The 22109-nt window shown below is 40.7% G+C and overlaps 1 protein-coding gene across 2 annotated transcripts in view; it reads right to left on the reverse strand.

Annotated features, from left to right (window-relative positions):
• The window catches only part of sertad2b (SERTA domain containing 2b), a 43340-nt gene extending 23556 nt beyond the window's left edge, over positions 1 to 19784 (reverse strand). For both annotated transcript variants that reach the window (XM_044214341.1, XM_044214340.1), the window contains exon 1: positions 19341 to 19784. The gene's annotated coding sequence lies outside the window, so the exon portion shown is untranslated. The remainder of the gene's footprint in view (positions 1 to 19340) is intronic.
• Positions 19785 to 22109: the final 2325 nt, after the last annotated feature.

Raw genomic sequence — 22109 nt, forward strand, 5'->3', positions numbered from 1 at the left:
CACACAGGATGGTTTATCCTTGATACAGCATCGTGTATCCATGATTAGTGCCACCTTTTTGTACGGTACTATTTTAATTGATATAAACACCCACACAGACACACACAAAGCTGGACAAGGCCCGTTGGTGTGTGAAGTGGAATCTCTCCGTTCGTCTGCCGCCTCACCATCTTCCTTTCTTTTCACTGCATTGAGACTTCAAACACTTGTTAAGTGCCTTGACTCACGCACTTCAAAAGGGGAAGTACAAGTAAGCAAAGCAAGTCGGCCTCCTGCAGTGCTGCCATTTTAGACAAATAGGCTCCCAAAATGTTGTCATGCCGCCTACACTCATTACCTTCTCACTAGTGGTTTCTCGTAATGTTGGTGATCTGAGTCCTACTGTGACAATCAACAGCAGCTTTTATCAATTGATGTTATATGGAAGTTATCATGAGGCAAACAATCACCAATGAGAAGAAAAATTAAGAATTCATAAGAGCATTAACTTTTCCTTACAAGCACCTATTGTCTTGTGTAATATAAATGTACAGGCTAAGGACTTATAGTTATGTGTTGACCAAACTAATCCCTGAGTAACAGGGTGGTTAAAATGAGCTATTCTCCACAACGTCTTAGGTCAAATGTCTAAAATGTAAATCCACAATGTGAGTCAGTCAGGAGCACATAATGTAAATCAAAACTCAAACTATAGGACAGACATTTAAACATTTTTCCTACAGTTGGCAAAATTGTTTACTTCTTCTTGTAATTTTAAAAGAGTCACCAGAGAGTTAGTCGACAGTCCTGCAGGTAGCAGTGCTGCAGGAAAAACACCAAAATTCAGTGACTTATCTGAATGGGGACCTTTGTTGCATATCATCCCTCTTTCTCGCTCCAGTTTTTCTGCCGCACTTCACTGTTTCCATTCATTTAAAATACAAACACAAAGCAACCCTTCCACACACACACACACACACACACACACTGCTAAAAATAAAATGTTGGGGCTTATTATCTCAAGATCATGATTTAGGGTGCTTTCACAACTGTAGTTTGGTTCATTTGGTCCGGACCAAGGGAATAAATGAAACATTGTTCACACTGGCTTTTCACAAACAAACCAAGACAAGTAAACATGAAGTAATCCACACTGACAGACTGACTGGCAGTTTATGCAGCACTTTACTGTTTCTAATACTGTATGCATATTTATGTTCTCTGGTGTCACAAAGAGCTCACTCACGTGCTGACGCGTTACCATGGTTACCAAATGATTTTTTTTTTTTTTTTACATAATTATATACATCACTTATACAGATTAAGATCGCTTCCTGAGCAGTTTACAATCAGCAGATGGATTTATTATTAGCTTTTAAAGTACTATCACAAAATCCTGTGGTTGGTCCGTTTGCTTTCACAAACCACAAACAGAGCACACCAGAGTTCGCTTGGAAGTGGACCCCGGAAGACCCTGCTTTTCAAGCGGTCTCGGTCTGGCTGTTTGGTCCGCACCGGGGGTTCGGCTACAGCGTTCACGCTAGCCAAAACAAACCGTACTAACCGGACAAACACACCAGGGTTCGTTTTAACCGAACCAAACAGGTTAGGTGTAAAAGCACTCTTAATGATCTTGTCATGACTTAATTATATTATTACATCTATGTCAAGATGACAAATGGTGCTTTCTGGGTTTTTTTTTAAGCCTTTGACAAGATTACAGTTTAATAACAGTGTTGTTTCCACATCATAAAAAATGTGTTATTATCTAAACAAAATTTGACAATTAAATTGTGATCTCAAAAATTTGAGATCATTAACTATCTCGTGATTACTGGCCTCAAAATATTATCAGCAACCACAGCTGTTTGTGGCTTTGTCACAAAGTGGATAGTTCGTGATCAAAACTGTGTCACACTGGCTTTAACTACGGCAGCACTGTTGGCCTTTTGATTTACCATAATCTAAAAAAAAATTGGAGGATTTTTGAGTCGTTATAAGAGAAGATGAGCTTTTATTGATCCCCAGAGGGGGAAATTCAGAAATAAGTACAGATAAATAGAGAAAGTAAAAAAAAAAGTTTTAAAAAGTATATAAAATAAAAATAAGAATAGAAATAAAAATAGAAACTATACATGAGCATTACAAGTAAACCCAAAATTACAAACAGTGGTGTGATTAGTAGCAGCATTATTATTTTCCTTAGCCAAAGAACCCTCCTTCTTCTGCGCAGACTAAGAATCTTCTAGACGTAGAAGAATTTAGGGAAACTGGTTAGGACGCTCCAAACAAGACTTTTCATCTCGCAAGAAGAGGGCTTGTGCCTTGACTAAGAACATGGGTGAGAGAGCGAGCAGGAGGGAGGTGTGTTTACTCATGGCTGTGTGACACCTCCAGTGTCAGGTGACTTACAGGAAAGCAGTTGTTGTTCTCTCCCCCTCTCTCTCTCTCTCTCTCTCTCTCTCTCTCTCTCTCCTCTCTTTCATTTGAGTCCTTTTGTTTTCTTTTCTCCTTGTTTCATAACTTCTGAGATGAACTGCTTTTCTCTCTCTATTCACTGACTTTACTGGCGGGTTGTTTATCAGACTGCCTACTCGAAAAGTACGAAATGCCAAAAACAAGCAAGAAGGTTATGCTTCCAAATCGTATAAGATGATGAATGACTTGATTTGAAAGCAGTCACTGTAAAAAAAAAAAAAAAAATTCAAAAAAAGTTCAGCACATGATGTTATTCAAATCAGTTAAGACATAATAATAACCATCTTAGACATACAGTACAGTACTCTGTTGTATGTTTTCATGGCTTTTGGCTCTGGGCTATGTGAAAAGGTTTACCCTAACCATTTAATGTGTGTGTGTGTGTGTGTGTGTGTGTACCCATCCATAGCAAACTGGTGAGTGTGACACATTCCAGTGGGACAACTCACCAATAGTCTAGCAGTAGATGGGACACCGATACCTCTGTCCTCTGGGGAAAATTCAACAAAAACACATTGATGGCGGAGAATTCAGTTCCCACTATTTGACGTTTTTTTTTCTTTTTTTTTTGCAATTTGGGTCACAGGTTAGCTCAGTTCCGAGTGGTCTGAACGGTAGTGGAGGCAGTGATGGTTGTTACAGCGCAGGAAGTAGTAGTGATGGAAGTAATACTGGAAGTGATGGTAGTGGTGTTACAAGCAGGAAAGGTGTTGAGTCATAGCAGTAGCAATAGTAAAAACTTCAGTGTTATTGTTTGTTACAGACTTACTCACCGTATCATTACGTGCGTGTGCATTCTTCCCTCCCACATACTTTTGCTGTCTTGCCTCTAACAATAAATTCTGCAGCGTTTTCTTTTTTAGAGTGCACTTCAAGTCAAACTGGACTGCAGTGAAAACACTGTGGAGGGAGATCCTGTAGCTGAAAACAGGAAGGTCATTAATCTTCGAGAGAAAGCGAGCCGACTCAAAAGTCACGGCACGAGGAAGCAGCCGCAGCGGCTCAGCTTTAGAGACTAGCGGCCAGCAGCTTTAGCTGGTTATCCGTCACTTTTTCTGCCCTCTGGCAGCTTCATTTGACTTACTGTTCTCTCCCTTCCAGCTGCAACATCCACAAAGCGCTATCTTACCCCTCTGGTGTCGCTTTTTTGTTCTGTTTTTTTATCAGGAATAAAGAACAATGCACAAAAAGTAGGAAATCACTCAATGTTGTCATTGCAGCCCAGGGGTTACTGTGGATGAGTTAACGGAAGAATTTACGACTGGCCTTTGAGGTTACCTTTTTTTGCAAGTCTATTTTGTATCCCTACCATTTGTACCTTGAAAAGGGCAACTAGTTACCCAAAGTGTCATCTTCATCTATTTTAAATTGTTTTCCAATCCGGAATAGCTAGTTATCCCGACACTACAGTCCTTGTTGCTGCTTACTCCCACTCTTGGTCTCGGAAGTGTGTAGACCGAAGGAGAACAAACTGAACAACCAGTAGGAGTCACTGGTGCGGCAATAAAACCATGATCCTTTATTGGCTTCCCTTCTGTGAACACTGACGACTGCATCCGACGTAGTGCCCTGCCGAGCCGGAAGCACATTGCCGCCGGGGACTGACCCGGGTCTTTGTTTACCCAGGGTTGCAATTAATGATTATTTTCATTACTGATTCATTTTATGATTATTTTGTCTAATTATTTGATTATTTGTTTAGTCTATAAAATGTCAGAAAATAATGAAAAATGCAAGTCACAATTTCCCAGAGCACAAGGCAACGTTTTCAAATAGCTTGTTTTATTAAACCAAAAGTTAAAACCTGGAGCCAGAGACTATTTGTTATGTTTCATTGATAATTACTCAGGCTTCAGTTGGTACAGTCAGGCCCCGTTAGGTGCCTGTTATGGTACATCTATTAAAATTTTTTTTTTTTCTATGCACAAATGTGCTGCTCTTGTACCTCTGTTTTTGAGTGTGCAATCTCAATACCTCAATATACGTACATGTAACATTTTGATTCCTCTAGTATGTTACATTCAGATCACATTGTCTCCAGTGTCTCCACACATCTAAATCTGATGAGTAATGTCTCCCAATTTAATTCATTTCTGTGGTATCATCATCATAATCTCGTTCCAACTTGTCTGGTTCATGTGTTTCCTTCAGTCTCACTACATTGCTAATCATCCAGTTTGCCTCCTGTTCTCTACTTATGTTGCTAATGTTACGCTGACCCGAATGCTTCGAAGCTTCTACCGTTGCCATGGTAATCGACATTCAAATCAGTATTCGAATGCTCTGTTGTTATTTTTTTTATTATTATATATGCATTACCCCAAACATCCCAAATAGCCGATGAAATAAGAAATAGTAATCCAACATTATTAACATTAAACGGCATCTTAGAGCGGAAGAGGATGACAGCAACGCTGTGAAGCCCCAAAAACTGTATTCGGGACAGCCCTAGTTCTAGCCTTTACCATTATCCTGTAATTTTAAGTTTAATTCAAATAATTAAGTAATAAAACGCACCCCTGCTCAGTAACACTCTCAGGGAATTTGTTACATTTGCTACAACCTTACTTGGTCTGGTATAAGCAATAGCTTATGGTGGCTAATGTTAGCAAATTTTAGATAGATATTGCTGTGAAACTGACATTATTCAGCCAGTTCGCTGACTTTCTGACCATTTTCTACTTGTGCGGCTATTACGTTTTAGCATGTGTCCTTATTCTGTAACTGTCACTTGTGGCCACCGTGTTCAGCAGAAGTTCCACGGTCTTACTTTGATTGCAAAGTTGACGATGTGAACAGATTACATCACGGCAACACTGACAGAATATAGTAAGCATTATTCCATGTTATCAGATCAGAAACTGAACAGTTTTCTCTACTTTTGTTGTAATCAGAAGACTGCAGAATAATAATTTTACAGTCACAATCCTTTGCTGCAATCAGATTACTCTAATCCTGTTTGATGTTTGAAAGCAGCAGAGCACTGTTATCAGTTTTTATTAATTTCTTGCTATAACCCTCTTATATGAAAATGTGTTTTTATGTTGATATACTGGAAACAGTAATCTGATTATAGTAATCCAGTTACATGCACAGTAATCTATTACTTCTTCCCCTGTTGCTGCCCTCCTACGCTAGACCAGACTGGCTGAGTCAGCTCCGCTGCTCTATCACGATTCAGCCTGACACACTTTCCCTCCCTCAACCCCCCCCCACACACACTTTCCTTCATGAATCTCTTCATTCAGTCTGAGCTGTGTTCAAAACTTTCTCACCTCTCTGCTTGTGCTGTCAGTCTCTTACTGTTTCATCTGATTGCAGTCGCTCCCTCTTTATCTCTTTGCAATAAGATATAACACCCCCAACTTCTGCCTCGCTTTTCTCCTCTATTTCATTCTTTCGACCCCTCTCTCCCTCCCTCCCTCCCTGCTGGCTGCCTTCAGGGTAGCAGAAGGGAAGTGAATGGCTTCAGCCCTCCCAGCTGGTCCCATCACCCAGCAACCCAGAGCAAAACAAAAGAACACACACACAAGCCTACGAACAGGCAGGCAATGCGCACACACAGACGGGTTCACTAGCAGATGAGTAGATGCATGTTCTTAGACACACACACACCAGTACCCCCACTTCTGCCCCCGCCCCCCAAACTCACATCGATAAACACAGCCAGCCATCCAGCCGTCCCCTGCAGACTCCCACCCATCATCCCTTCCTCCAGTCCCCCACCCATCACCCATCATCCCCTTCTCCCCTCCCCAGCACCCTCTCCAGACACCCAGTCCTTTGTCCACACTCTGCTCTGCACAAAAAAAAAATATTTGGGGGGGAAAACAGATGAACATGTGTTGGTCCAAAAACGAAGTCGCCACAAAGTGAAGGGTAAATGCGCTGTTTGTGTTTACGGTGCTCACACACACACACACACATTCAATACAGTACATACATAAAAACTGCAACTGAGCATCGGAACAGAGCTCGATTGTTATTTTAAATTCTGTATTCATTCTGAAGAATGCTTTTGACAGGCCGCAGAAAAATTGGGTGGTGATAATGAAATAGCTGAAAGAGGGTACGATACAACCGACACAGTATACTGTGTCAACATAAAAGTTACTGAGAAATCTGAACATTTCCATCATCCATTTTTCAATAAATGACCAGAAAGCTCAGTGACACTTAATTGTTAAATGATCAGGGCTGGATTAACACACTAAGGGGCTCTGGGGTAAAAAGGTGCTGTAGGCCCCTATTGACCCCCCACAACCCTTCTGCCACTCTGTGTATGTATTAAGCACAAATTTATTTCGTAACATGCACCATTTAAGCACAATATAAACTGAAATAATAAGAAATAATAAAGGCCTTAAAACTAGATTTTAAGTGGGAGTCCTCAAGATTAAGGCCCCCATCATTTCAGTTTATAACGTGCTTTAGTGGTGCACACAGTGTTAACAAACTAATTTGCTGTTAATTAACTTATCACAAACTAATTGCTACTTAGTGAATCTGGAGCCTTTGGGCCCCCAGTGGCCCACCTTCTGGTGCACTCTGTTGGTACACCCTAAAGACACGACACGACACCCCCTGACCAAAACCAGTCACAGCATTAACTGGGAAGAGGTCAAAGTTCATCAACTAGGAATCAGTGGACAGCTGGAGAAAGATCAAGGAGGACATTCACGTCTGACTTCAGAGACCATCTTTGAACGAGAGACTTATACAAACACCTGTTTTCATATGACAGAAGTTCCACGCCTAGGGGCTGGATGTAGTCCAAAAGCGGAGGAAGACAGAGAACACGGTTCTGTATAGCACATTGAGTGTTTGCATACACTGACCGCACAGTCCGCGTGTACAGTTTGCGCAGTCATACATTTTGGGCTGCAATCTGATGCGGGTACATGACAAAGTTTACGTCACACGGAACAGCCATACAGATGCGGAAAGTATAATGGGGGCTTTAGTTCACATAACGACACCTGAGTTTGAGCCAGTCCCATTTGCTGAATGAAGACTGCGAGATGCGAGCGAAAAGGTCCGAAAACATAAAAGTTTGTTCTTGACCTTGAAAGCAGTAGCTTGACAAATCATCTCTCTTACCCCAGTGCAGTCGCAAACAACAAGACAGCAACCGCGTCTGGGGCTTTGTCAGCCATAAAATGGAACACAACTAGCATGAATATACTGTATTTCACATGTGAATCTGCACATCCTGTACAAAGCATTAAAAAAGTCAAGACATGTTACAGGCCACATCTAGACAGTTTTATCATACATGGTAGTGGTCGACCGATATTGGTTTCTCAATGGCCGATGCCGATATTTAGAGAGCAGGGCGGCCGATATATAATGCCGATATCAAAACAAAGAAAATGTATAATTCCACTATTCCATGTACATTACAATCTAATATACATGGTTATCTTAGCCAGTAACATGTGGTTTTCGATGGAATTTTTATTAATTAATGAAATAGAAAAAGACATTGTAGATTTCAGAATGTGACAGTACAGTATCATTCAACTGCATTATTCTACACATTATAACATAATATATATTTAATGCTAGCCAGTAACAGTTTTAGATTAGATTTGTTGTCATTTAGGATGGGAGAAACGTGTTAACATTTAGAAAAGACGATGGTGACCGAGGACATTTAGGCAAACGTTTACAGCAGGATGCATGAGAGTTATAGTAAAGGGCTCGAAAATAACTTTTTCACCACCTTCCCAAAACTCCCAACGGGGAGTGCTAACGTCGTTCCACAGCAGCCACACTGACAAAGCTGCCTGCAGATGTGTCGATGTGTCTGCAGATGTTTTTTTGTTCATCGGCCTCGTGAGCACAGGCATCGGTCAACCGATTATCTCAAAATGCCAGATAATCGGCCCGATTAATCGGTCTATCACTAACACATGGATGTCAATGCATTGCTATAGTCTTATTGATTCTATATTTTGTTGTTTCTATATCCTCTTTTCATTTGTTGCTGTAATGTCCAAGGCATGAACACACAAACACAGAGATCCACAGCAGCTGATTTTAGGAGACAGCTCTAGCAGAAGGACTAAAATGGAGCAGCTATTGTGCAAGTGAATAAATTTCATCTTCATAAAATCCGAGGGAAAACAGTCAGAGCAAGGCAATGACTGGAGTGGAAAAAACCAAACCGGACTACTAAATATTTAGTTTAACTTTCTCCTTCGGCATGGTGATTGTGAGCCAAACCAAACCTGTAAGAAAAATGGTTTGCTCCCAAGCTTTTTCAGCCCAAACTGCATGAAATGGAGTGAGATTTTCTGGAAACAACACAATGTGGAAAACCTGAGAATGCGAGCCACTTCTGCAGGCTTCGGGAACCATAACAGCAAATAGGATGGAAAATTGGGGGGAAATGATCTGAAGTGAATTGAGTCCAGACTCATCTGGTCCGATCCTGTCTAAACACGCTGCTCAAACATCAGTCTACCTCCAGACTAGACCAGTTGAGCCCCGTCCAGTCCACCTGAGCTCGGGCTAGTCCAGAGTGGTCTGGTTTAGTTTGGTTCAAAGCAAAGCCAGTGTTGCCTGGTCCAGCTCAGCCCAGTCCAAAACCGTATGTCCCAGTCCCAATCTACAACCATCTTAACCACATCCCTCAGAGGCAGCCCAGTCTGGCCCTGCAAACCGTCCCAGCACCAGTCCCAGATTTTTCTTGAGACCTCTTGGGGGATCCACTGCAATGCACAGTCTGCCTTTGAGGGAGCAATGCAACAAAAAGCAGAATGAAGCCACTTTTTCCTACAGTCTCGTGCATTTTAACTGTTTAACTGTGTACTATATGTGCATGCGTGACCAGCTGTGTGCAACATGGAATGATGTGTGAATTTGCCATCCCAAACACACACACACACACACACACGACTTGCTTCCACACAAAGCCCAAATTATGGTGTTACACACATCATCATTCAGTCAGAGACCCAAACAGTAATCACCCCAAATGCTACTCTGCGCCATTGACACAGATATCAGCCACTTGAATGGCTGCCAAGCTGACACAGCACTGTATAACAAAGTATATAATCATTATGCCATAATCATACAGTGGCTGCAAGCCAAATATCCCAATATCAGGGCTGGCCTGTATACACTCCCTCACCCATTCAACATTTGCCATGGCTGATTTTTTTTCAGCGTGGTCACTACAGTCCCTAATGCAACACTGTGTTAGTTACACTGAAATACTGTACAGGCTAGTGGGAGTACAGACTGTCCTGAATATAGACTTTGTACACGCTTTTATATAAGTACACCATATCAGTATACATTATCAGTGTCTGCTATTTAAGCAAGCAATACACTTTCAGTATCTCAGTAAACAATACAGATAATATATTAGCAAACACCTCTACAGACAGGGATTGAATGAGTAACAAAATGTCCTAAAGACAGACAAGCTTTGTGCACAAGCTTTGCGTAATGCAGAGCTAGAGGCGCTGGAAACTGCAAGATGAACTTATTGCAAGAAAAGTACAAAGTACTCCGAAAATTCTCCAATAAGTACATTTAAGCAACACTAGAAGCTACCCAGCTACAGCAATGACAGTAAATAATTGACTTAGACTTGTCTTTTCTACCTTTTTTTGAAAACATTTTTTTACAAAAATGCCTTGGATTTTGTTTTACCCACAGTGCTGCGGAATGCTGCTCCCACCAAAGATGGGGGTGTGTGTGTGTGTGTGTGTGTGTGTGTGTGTGTAAAATCACAACAGAATCTATGTGAATGCTTCCTGCATTTAAATACATTTACATCAATCTATTAAATAACACATTATGATGACATGGGTTATCATGCTTTCATGAAATAATGGTAGTCCAACAAACTTACTTACTTATTTAGTGTCATTAGAGGATAATGTTGTCCTTCACTGCCTTATCTTTGATTGATGGCAGCTTGACAGGAAGATGACAAATCAAGTGGTTGAACAAAAACAACGGTTTGAAAAGTGAGGGGGACATAACTTTTGGGATTTTTTTTTTTTTCACCTAGTGCCATCATCTGGTTAAAATTTGAGCGTTTAGCGCCAATTAGCAGATGCTAGAATGCCGACATGCTTAACTAAGATGATGAGCAAGCATTACACCGGCTAAATATCAGCAGAGTAGCACTGTCACTGTACACGTGTTGGCATGCTGACATGAGCATTCAGCTGAAAACGCCACCGTGTGCTCCTGTGGCTGCAGCCGCTTAGTCTTGACGAGCGGCGTACTCCTTTCTCCTGGCTCCCACCACCTTAACATGCAGCAGTCCAGATGTTCATCACATCTGAAGACTGGGAGTGACATTAAAATACACACGTTGTTGAACTCAAGAAACACGCTGGTATTCCTGCAGCACGATGACTCTAACGTATAACATCGAACTGCTCAGTGAGTTTACAACATCGTGTTAAGCATTGAACAGCATATTCTCACTGTCGCATGCACACTTACAGAGTGGGAGGAAGAGTACGTGGGAGGGGGTATTCCAACAGAGTACATGATGTAACATGGACTACTATACAGGTAGTGGAGCAATGAGTCACTGTGCTGAGGGAGGTAACATAATAACATCCCAACAACTCAACATCTGTGTGTGTGTGTGTGTGTGTGTGTGTCTTTTCAGAGGATGTTATGTTCACAACACGCGCTGCAAAAGTGCCCACCTTAACAATTCATTTAGACTCTGTGTTCAAACCTGAAAAATGAATTACTGTCATGTAAGCTAGATTTCCCACGTGTAATTCCATATTTTTAATGTTTATTCAATGACCTTGGAAATACTAATTTGACCAAAAAAAAAACAAAAAACAAACAAACAAAAAAAAAATCTTCACTCAAGGTCCACTAGCTTTTTCCAGACCTTTCAACCGCATGGTCTCATGGTCTACCTCAGAAGATGAGGTGTGCTTACTTGTCATGGAGAAAGCTCAGATGTTATCATGGGACCTTAGCAGGGAACTATGACAACTCCAGCCAATTGAAAGGGTATCTATCTATCTATCTATCTATCTATCTATCTATCTATCTATCTATCTATCTATCTATCTATCTATCTATCTATCTATCTATCTATCTATCTATCTATCTATCTATCTATCTATCTATCTATCTATCTATTTAGCCTCTCTCTGAATGCAGGCTTATCTATTAGGCTTATCTATTATTCATACTTTTCGCTCTCGTTAAGAGGCCTGCTCTGCAAACGCTGCTCTTCTGACATTCGATCCCCCTGTTCATGTGTGCTTTGTGTGTGTGTGCGTTCTGCATGTACAGTATATGTTCCTCAGAGCTATACTTGTTTAGTCTTGTCTCCTCTGGACCTCTGAATGCAGCACAATACTTCCATAGTCATTATATACTAAGTGCATTGTGATGCACATCATAAACATACTGTAAGCACTGTGGAAAACAACAAGTATAATGTTGTAATGAATCATGCTTATATTATGAGGCCTGACCAAGGAGCTAAAAGGAATCATTTTAACAACATTTTTATTTAAAGCACCTTTTACTGTAAAACACAGTTTTAAAATCTAAATCTTTAATCTCAATAAATGGTGAAACAAAAAGAATATAAAATAAGAATTAAAACTGACCAGCTTGTGGGCTGTTACACAGTTTTACACGTGTTTTATAATTAAAAATAAAAACAAAATATCTAAAACTATTCTAATCATTTAACAAAACAATACCAACTCAAGTTCTACTTACTAGCTTTTTTCAGAGCTTTCAACCATATCACTGACATTTTTAAATCAACACAAGCGAGAAGTCCTGACAATGATATGGATGAAATTAGCTTCTGAGCTTGCATGCTAACAGATCCTGCTCACACCTGGGCAAACTTCATCCGCTGATGAAGACCGTGTGATACGGATAAAAGCTCTGGAAAAAGCTAGTAAATGGACCTTGAGTTGGAATTATTTGTCAAACTACTATGTCCAAGGTCAAGAATGGACTTCCATGCCTAATTTTAGGTATTCTAAAAAAAAAAATTTAAATACACATTATAATTTAAATTTTTCCACATTGTGCCACATTACAGCATATTTTGTTTAACATGAAGTTATCATAATGGCTGCCAGTGACTATCTGTTCCAGTTCGCCTTCCGAATCATTTCCAACAAGATCTCAAAAGACAAGAAAGACTGGCATTCATGTAATGATGTGAAAATGTCCTGTGTTCCCCTCAGTTTCTCCTCATAATGCCTCATAGTTGATCTTTTAAGTAAAGCTGGATGAGGTGATACACACACACACACACACACAATCGCTATGTGAGACAGAGAAAGAGAAAGAAGCGAGGTAGGTGCTGCTTGTGTGAATAATGAAAAGGAGGTCAGTGCCTGAAGGGGTGGGGCGATGGTGAACACTCTGCTCAAAGTAAAGGCACTGAGAACGTAGAGCTGCCACACACACACACACACACTCATACACACACTAGATCGCCTATTGTGATGGTGGATTGACAAGTAATGGGGCAAACTAAACTTGCATGTCCCATCTTTGCACCTTCACCTCCCCTTAAATAAGCATTACTGATAGGGATGGGACGATGTACGATTTTATCGCGGATCAGGATAAAAAACACTCAAGATAAGTTGATTGAGTTAAATTTCCATTATCGGGATAGTCGTGGACATCCTCACATGACATGAGTGACTTTAAAAGAACAAAGCCAATTCCAGTTGGACTATTAGTTGGATAATTACTGTATTTCTTCAGTCAGGGGTAAATTATATATACTGATGCAATTGATGAAATTGTTGTATGTACTATTTGATATCATGGTAGAGAAGTGAAAAATAGAGCCTGATTTAAAAAATACAGGAATTATCATCTAAGAAAGAACAGACTCACACAATGTTGCTATTTTTTATTATTATTTATTTATCCTTTATTTATGCAGGGGGACCTTATGATTAATGATGACCTTATTTAAGATTGTTTGATTGTTTGTTTTTCACTAAAAAGATGTGTCCTATCTGTAATGCAAAATGTAAGGTAAAGTGATTCTAGTATGTTATGGTGCCATTTTAAGAGTTTTAAGCATTTTTTTGATGGTTATTGGGATAACATCGCGAATCGCAATTAATTTGGCCAGGATAATCGTGACATGAAATTTTCATTATCGTCCCATGCCTAATTACTGATAAGACGTAAATGCTACTGTAGTCCTACAAAATATAAATTGTACACTTCAGTGTCATAAAGACCTTTCACATCCATTGCTGACGTATGACTTCATTAGTCAAAAACGGCGAAACTCGGCGAAGCAAATACACAGCTTTGATGAAAGAGTTGCCACAACATGACGAGTCGTCTGTTATGTTCCTACTGATCAATGAACATCTTGTGGTTTTTGACTGGCTGTCTATTCGAAGTAACCAAGGTTTCCAATTTTTCCTACAAAATAAAAAAAAAAAAAAAACTGAAGCCCTATCGGTCTTTGAGACAACTGATCATACGCTAAACCCGTCCCACTTAGCAACCGTATCTAGGCACTAGGCCTGTCAAGCTTTTTTCGATTTCTCCACGTTGCGGCGGTGTAGTGAGAGCGGTTTGAATTTGAGTTTGGAGGGTGTTGTCTGTTTGCCTTTCCAAAACCAAAAACACAGGAGCAAAAGTGTAAGGCATGGATTAAACTGTGTGTTTATCTGCAGTAATGTAAGCTGTAATTGTTAGCATGTCCAGCTAATTAGCGTACTGCCTACAATACTAACGTAGCATTACTTCCAAGCTCAGGAGTTAGCATATCATTAACTAATTACATTAGCTAGTGGGGTTACAGGTTACATTTTAAAAAGCCTCGTCCACTGTGTGGAAGCCGGTCCCTGGATGCTATGAGTTCAGGCTAACGTTAGCATCTCTGTCCCGCTCTTTATTGGATTTTGGGAAAGTTTACATTCTCAGCCACATCACAAAGACAGCGATACGTTTAGTCAGTAGGCGATTTGTTCATTTTTAACAAGGGGGGGATGGCCCAGTTGGAGCCTACTGCCGTTAGTTCTCATCGTAAAAGCCTTTTCTCTTGTAACGTTAAAAGTGAAAATACGAAAAAGTATATAAGCTGAGCAGCCAAACAGGTTTTCTACATGGATCATCAGCTGGTGAGGATGATGACTTTTAGGACCTGTTAGCTTTAGCCTCAGTCTTTTAGCACAAGTGCACGTTTAGACCCTTTCACAAGATTCTTGTTTTAAAACGGGTCCACTGGAAACATTTAAAAGTCAGCCGGAGATGGGGTTTTTAACCTATACTTGGGGCTATTGTTAGTTTAATTAGCTACAGCTGATATAATCTGCCATTGATTTGAAAATGACTTTGAATTTAGAGTGGTAAATCTGCTAGCATTAACACTGTAAACTGTTTATGTGCCGTATGAGAACAGTAAGCTCGACAGGCGCAACAGTAAGGGGGACCGGGGTTAGCGAATGGTCAGTTCTGACACTGCAACAACAAGCTTTCCAAGAGCATCTTCATCAATGCCTTTTCATCTGTAACACTGCAATCGGAGCTTACAGCCCACACAAGTTTTCTCCAAGTCGAAAGCAATATGTCTGGGGGCTGAAACTGATGACAGTCAATATTTTGTTGGCGCGTGATAGCTAATGGGAGCCACAGTGAGGGTCCAGCATGACGTTCAACAAATGGCAGCTAAAGCCCACAACATTGCAGGAACATGAGCAGCACCTCCGCCCGCTGTCTGAGCGACCAGTAAGCCCTACACTACAAATTTAAAAGGATTATTCTGAACTTAGACTGTTCAGGCCAGAGTGAAACATGCCCGTTTACCCACAGGTCCATATTAACAAGCTTAATACAGCATCTACACACAGACACACACACACACTTATAGGGGAATTTGGAGGGGATACCTGTTCACTGATAGTGCTGGTGTAGTGCAGTGGAGCAATGCCAGTCCTACTGAGGGATTATTGTGTGGTGATGCTATCATCACAACCACTCTCCCACTGTCTATTTATAGTTCACAGAGCTCTCTGCCTCTCTCTCTCTCTCTCTCTCTCTGTCTCTTTCAGTCTCTCTGTCAGATTCTCCATACTGAATGCCAAATGCATTAAAAGGAGAAGGTCAGAAAAAACAGAAACACTAACCAGCAGTTAGTGGTTTCAAACTTAGAAATATAACACCTGTCCCTGATCTTACACAGAGTGCTATTCTGAAGTTGGTAAACTTTATATATCTCCCTATATGACACATAAATACAACATTTTCACCATAGAAGATAACATTCCATTCCATTTATTTACATTTTATCCGAAGTGACTTACAATAAGTGCATTCAACCGTGTGGATACAACCAAGAGTCATGCAAGTACATCAGCTTCATCAAATATGCTTAACTGCTTCAAGTGCTACATTTAGACACAATAGGAGATAGAGAAAGTGCCGGATTCTTCTTCCCACCAGAGACAGCTGTCTGCAGCCACAGGTTCACCTTCGGGCTCAGAAAGTTTGAGACGGTCAGGCGCTTATTAAGGTGTCTCATTAAGATTTCCACCTGCAGTCACACCTCATTTGCGGAGTGGTTTATCTGAACTCCAGAGTATTAATTTCAGTTGGTCAGGTGAGAACAAACTCACCCGTCATGCGTCACTTCTATCTGGAAATCAAACACACACAAAAAAAAATTCACCATAGCTGCATTTAACCACAACATTCCCTCAAAGGTAGAAGGTGAGCTAGGGTTTCTACTGACCAGTTTATTAAATGTGGACAGGCGTCAGTCTCAGGTTTAGGCCTGTCACGATAACTACTTTTGTTGGACGATAATATTCTCCCAGAAAGAAAATGCGATAAATGATATTATTGTCATTTTAGACCACTGATATAATGATAATATAATAGCTTAATATTGCAAGTACACCGTTTCGAAGAGCAATGACCTTTTAAGCTGCCTGAGCCCCGCCCACGGTGAACCTCAGACACAGAGAGCAGACGACGAGAGGACAGAAGCAGCGCCACCAGAAATGACAGCAAAACGTGTCTCGCACTTAGCGTCGGTTTTTTTCTGTTCAGTTGGCTTAGGCACTGTGAAAAAAGAAACACTCAGGCTCTGCGCCCAAGTCTTATAATGTAGGGAAAACCTTATTCTGGCATCACGTTTGCTAAAATGTTGGTGGCATTCTTATACGTACAAATAAACACGCATGTAAACGCAACGGGCAAAATCCTACTATATACTGTATGGACATGACCTCTATCTTTTTTGCTGACCTCGATACGTCGATAAAGTAATTATTGTGACAGGCCGACTCCAGTTTACTCTGTTCATCTTAGATTTAAGCGATTTCAGATGTACTGTAGGGACCTGACCATAGCTCAGGGTCCTGAATGTATCATCCCAGTGTTCAGACAGTGAGCGCTGGATGGCTGCTGATTCTGTGTGCCAGACGGGCCACAGCGTCTGAGCCCCAGGCCGGGAACACAGACAAACCACGGCACCTTAATCTGGATTAGCTGCTAAATTAGAAGCCTGGTTGCTTGTGTAATCCCGTTGACAAAGTTCCGGCAGCTCCCGTGGCCATTTGACGGCAAACGATTCACTCAGACTCGGGCCAGACGGAGTGACCCATACAGAAAGTACAGTTATCTTAACACAAATTTTAGATGGATGCTATGAAAATATCCGTATAAGGGCACCCAATTGAAGCTACAACAGAAAATCTTACACTGCTACTACCAAAGAAGAAAAGGTGACCACATCTCAAGCCCTATAAAGTCATCATGAGTACAGCGGAGGAAGAAGTATTCAGACGTGCCTGAGTAAAGGTACCAATACCACAATGTATGCATTCAAAATGCTACTTAAGTAAAAGTACAGAAGTATTATTAGCTAAATATCAAAAGTAATAGTACTGATCATTATGCAGAAAAAAAATGGCTCCTGTGACTGATATATTATTATATATGACAGTATTAATAGTTGTTGTTAATATTGATGCATTGGCGCTCATGTAGCATTTTACTGTTGTATCTGGTTGAACTACTTTATACACTGTTTGGTAGTTTCATCTCACAAAGGGGGTAGGGAAGAAGGAAAAACAAACTTCTGCTACACAAATTGGTATTTATTTTTTGGCCATTTCTCTAATCTTTGCTTTTTCGTAAAATATTGGATACTTTTACGTCTATGGGCCTTGAACAGTTATTTTAAAGAGACCGTCTGAGAAGTTTAGAGGGGAAATGTCTCTTTGGTGGAACTGCTACCATGTCAGGCATCTGAAACACGTCAAGGGGGGTTGTATTTTTGTATGTATTGTGTAATTATGTAAATCTTAATCTGAAAAATAAGTTGCAATTATAGCTGTCAAATAAATTCAGTGGGGAAAAAGTACAATATTCCCCTCTGAAATGTAGTGAACTTTCCACCACTGTGTGAGTACAACTAACAGAATAAACCTCTATGGGGACATTATTGGACTGCTGACATGATCCCAAAGAAAACAAAAAATATATAAGTATGGCAACACTATTAAACCCATATAGAAACACTGCGACAGCATTACAACAGATACTTATGTATAGCCTACTCTTTGCACATGTGCAAACATTAAGCATAAGTGTCTAAGCTTCCTGTGAGCCTTAAATAATAGTACGAATAGTAATACTACTACTACTAATAATAATAATGATAATAGTATTAGTAGTAATTAAAAAATACACTTCTCATCAAAAGAATAATCTCACAATTATACAATTTTTTTCCCCCTACAGTTTGAACTTGATGACACTACACGCCCTCCTCCAAGTACACACACACACACACACACACACACACACACACACACACACACAACCACAGCCGTTTTACACCAATGTGTGGATCAAGCCCAAGTAGGGAACGCTGTGCTGCACTGGAGCAGCGCAGCAGCAGATCAGGATGTGTCTGTCAGTCAGTTATGGTGTGTGTGTGTGTGTGTGTGTGTGTGTGTGTGTGTGTGTGTGTGTGAGCTTAACGACAACTTGGTTATATAACGCAGGCAGCAGCAGAACAGCGGCAAAGGCGCGCTGCTTTCCTCCGAGAGACAAGAGACCACGGCCAGTTTATCCGAACCCGACAGGTTATGCTTTCACTCTTCTGAAAACCTTTTCAAACTGGACTCCCTGAAAAATCTAGGAAGTTATTGATCTTGCGTTACGGGGAAGTAACTGTATCTCACGGAACATAGAAGAAAATATAGGCTATGTTGATCTTTACAATCCGTTACTTAATTCGGCATACACATACTTTGCTGAACATACACATTTTACTTTAAGCACTGATTCACCCTGTTGGTCACGCAGTCCCAGTCTCTTTCAGCAGAAGAAGAATGTCGGTACAAGGGGCACCATTTCCAAAATCTATATATTTTATGATAATACGTCATATTTGGTGTGACAGATGTATGCCGATTTGAAGAGCAGCTTGAATTAATTATTTATAATAATTATAAGTATATCGGAAGCCTTGTTCTATCGCATATCAGCTTTAAACAATAAGCATGATCCAATAAACAACACATTTTCCAGTGCAGTTTGGCAGTACACTGTCCACGCGCGATACAAGGGTGCGTAACGGGAATTCCACGCTGCGCTTTTTCTCTTGTGAAAGCGTTGACTGATGTAGACAGGCAAGAGTACTTGCCCATTCATTGGACACGTACATATACGTTTACCATACCAAGAGCTACTTTCTGAAAATGTTAAAGGTGCTTAAATAAGGAGGCAACACGCGGACGCATACAATTCCACGTACAGATAGCGAGGTACAGAGAAACATAACTTACGATCACAACCAACAGCACCAGACACCAATACACCATACAAGAGTTCAAGATGCAGTTTGAGACACTTACCCTCTATGGCAGATCCGTCCAGCACGGTGCTAAAGTAGAAAAATAGATTTGAAAGAAATGGCTTTCGAGGTGTTTTGTTACGGAAGAAAGCTCACTCCGCTACTGCTGAGATATGTAATTTCTATTTTACCTAAAAACTGATGGACCATGTACAGGCTCAGTCCAACGTCTCCAATGTCACAGACCGCGGCCAATGCGAAGTCATGTAAGAACAGCCAGTCTGGTGCTGCATTTCTGTATCACGAGGCAGATAGTAAATAAGAACAACCTACTGCTCTGGCCGTAGGTGGTCAATAACTCATACAAATTCGGCTCAGTTTAGATTTTAGATGCTAAATACGATTAAAAATTACAGTTTACCTTAGCTTTCGGGTAGTTTAGCTACAATTTAAAGAGGCTATAGGGCTAATGTCAGCTTTCACGTGTTGAAATATTAGCCTAGCTTAAAATGAAGGCTTTAAGCAATGGATGGCTAATTTTACTTTTATCACCGGGTGTAGGAAAATGAAACAATTATTTTGACAATATAAAACAAAACGTAGGCTAATAACTTAACTATACATATAGTACGCTATAATAGATAGACATACGCATATAGGTTGCCCCTGCTGAAATTCCCTGTAATTATTGACATGCTGAGAATATTTGGGTTATTGTGTGACTTATGTCCCTTCCCGTATGGATCTGTATTTGGCATGAGTTTAAAACAGAAATTTGTTCCCACAGTCCATGAACGCAGCAGCAGCAGGCAGTGTGTGACAGACATGTCGTGCGGTGACTCAGAGCTGAGTCAGAGCGTCGTGTCCCGCCCACATCGCGGTGGCGGCCAATAGCGCTCGTGCGGAAGCGGGCACAGTGGCGAACTCAGCCCCCACCGTGCTTCTGTGTACGGTTTAAAGGGACGCCAACTCCCGGCCCATTGATTATTAAAGGCAGGTGGGCGGGTATACGTGTTACATATTCATATGTGACATAAATATGAACAAATATTTAAATATGAAAGATTGATTGGACTACATACACAATGAACATGGGAAAGGAGCAACAAAACAATTGCTTCTTCGTTTCTAAAAAAGAAAATCCCTCCTCATTCAAGGATTTAAATAACAATCATGAAAGTGAGGTTTCACCTCCTTTAACATAATCTAATTTTGTGTTTAAGTTAAAGCAGCATGTCAGCCTACCTGTAAATATGAATGTATGAGTGTGTTGAGACCACTGACTGCATAAACATACACAGTGTGTCAATTTCATATACATTCCCATGGCTGAAGACACCTAAATATCAGCAAAAATACTTCTTTCCTCTAGAGTGCACACTGCAGACACAAAGACACACTCTTTGGCTGTCCTCCTGGTCACTCTGGAGAAGAAACAAGGGGGTCCAAACCCGATTTTGGATTCCGGAAGAAGACCGCAAGCCGACAAACATGGATGTAAACAATTGCAGGTTTCAGTGTAAAAACTCTCACGCGAAACAACATCTTCTTCTTGAAACTTTCATGCCAATAAAGCCCTTTGAAAGCCTCTGAATTGAACTGAATTGAATTGTATGCAATGTAAGGCCATTCTAAACTCACTGTAGAGTACACGAGCTTGTGTGTGATTAGGATTTTGTTTTGCACAGCTCTTCATATACCAGTCAGCTGCAGGTTTGACTGAATGAACTGCACACACACACACACACAAACAGACATAGACTCATATCCTTGAACCCACTACTACAAATACCAAGTTACTGACTCCCAGTGGCCTGACCGACACCCCCACAGAGACAGACACACCTTCCTAACCAGCTACCCACCTGAACCTATTTTACACCAAGTGTGTGCTACCTTCAGATTGCAACGGTGATGCAGATAAACCTGAAAATGATTCAGAGCTAGACGACAGATAAACAATGGTACAGCTGTTTCACAAGGCAGAGGTTCTACATTTGTTAACTAATAGCTTCATTAATGGTTACAAATCATTCATATGCCTTATATATCAGTAATAAGGTACTAAGGACAAGGTTTGATATGGCTGATATGATGATATAACTTTCTGCAGCAGAACTTGCTTCGTTGTTTTGCCTCATTCATCAGGAACAGTTCAATCGCTCACCTGCTGAAAATCAGCTGCAGAGCATCCAAACCAAAAAAAATCTATCTGTAACATAACAACAGACGTGATAGGCCTTTTTTCACAGAAGACATTTTGATGTGTAAATAATGAATGATGGCTCACTATCACACTGTCGTGGTTTACCGGGACACTTACAACGCAGGAATCCACCGCAGCCATGGTTAATGTTATCAATGACACCTGCGCTTTTCCTACTATGACAACTCAGAATGTCAGCTGTTAAAAAGGCGTCTGGCTTATCAGAAAGTGGAAGTAAGTAGGTCATTGTTAAGGGTCGAACTCTACAATAAGCCATCAGGTCTGCAGATATAAATATTAGTAAGTCATTAAAGGGTTCTTCCACTAAAATCCTTCATCAAGGCGTGCATCTGCTCTCACTGAGGTCCACAATCATCTTCTGTTTTTACTCTGTTTTCCTTATTCGACTCCCTATTTCCGATTCTCTCCCTGACATGTTTTATCCTGCTGCGCCGTCAGGTGGTGGAGGACTGCTACGACACCCTGCAGGAAAGGAAACGTCATTAATATCAGGAAAGGCTTGGGCAGAATTTCCACTTTGCTCCATTTCTCTAAGATATACTAATTTCCAGAGAGATCTTATCTTTTTCACAAGATCTGTATAAAAACACACGCAGTCGTGGC

The sequence above is a fragment of the Siniperca chuatsi genome, linkage group LG11 (assembly GCF_020085105.1).
Source record: "Siniperca chuatsi isolate FFG_IHB_CAS linkage group LG11, ASM2008510v1, whole genome shotgun sequence".
Classification (NCBI taxonomy): domain Eukaryota; kingdom Metazoa; phylum Chordata; class Actinopteri; order Centrarchiformes; family Sinipercidae; genus Siniperca; species Siniperca chuatsi.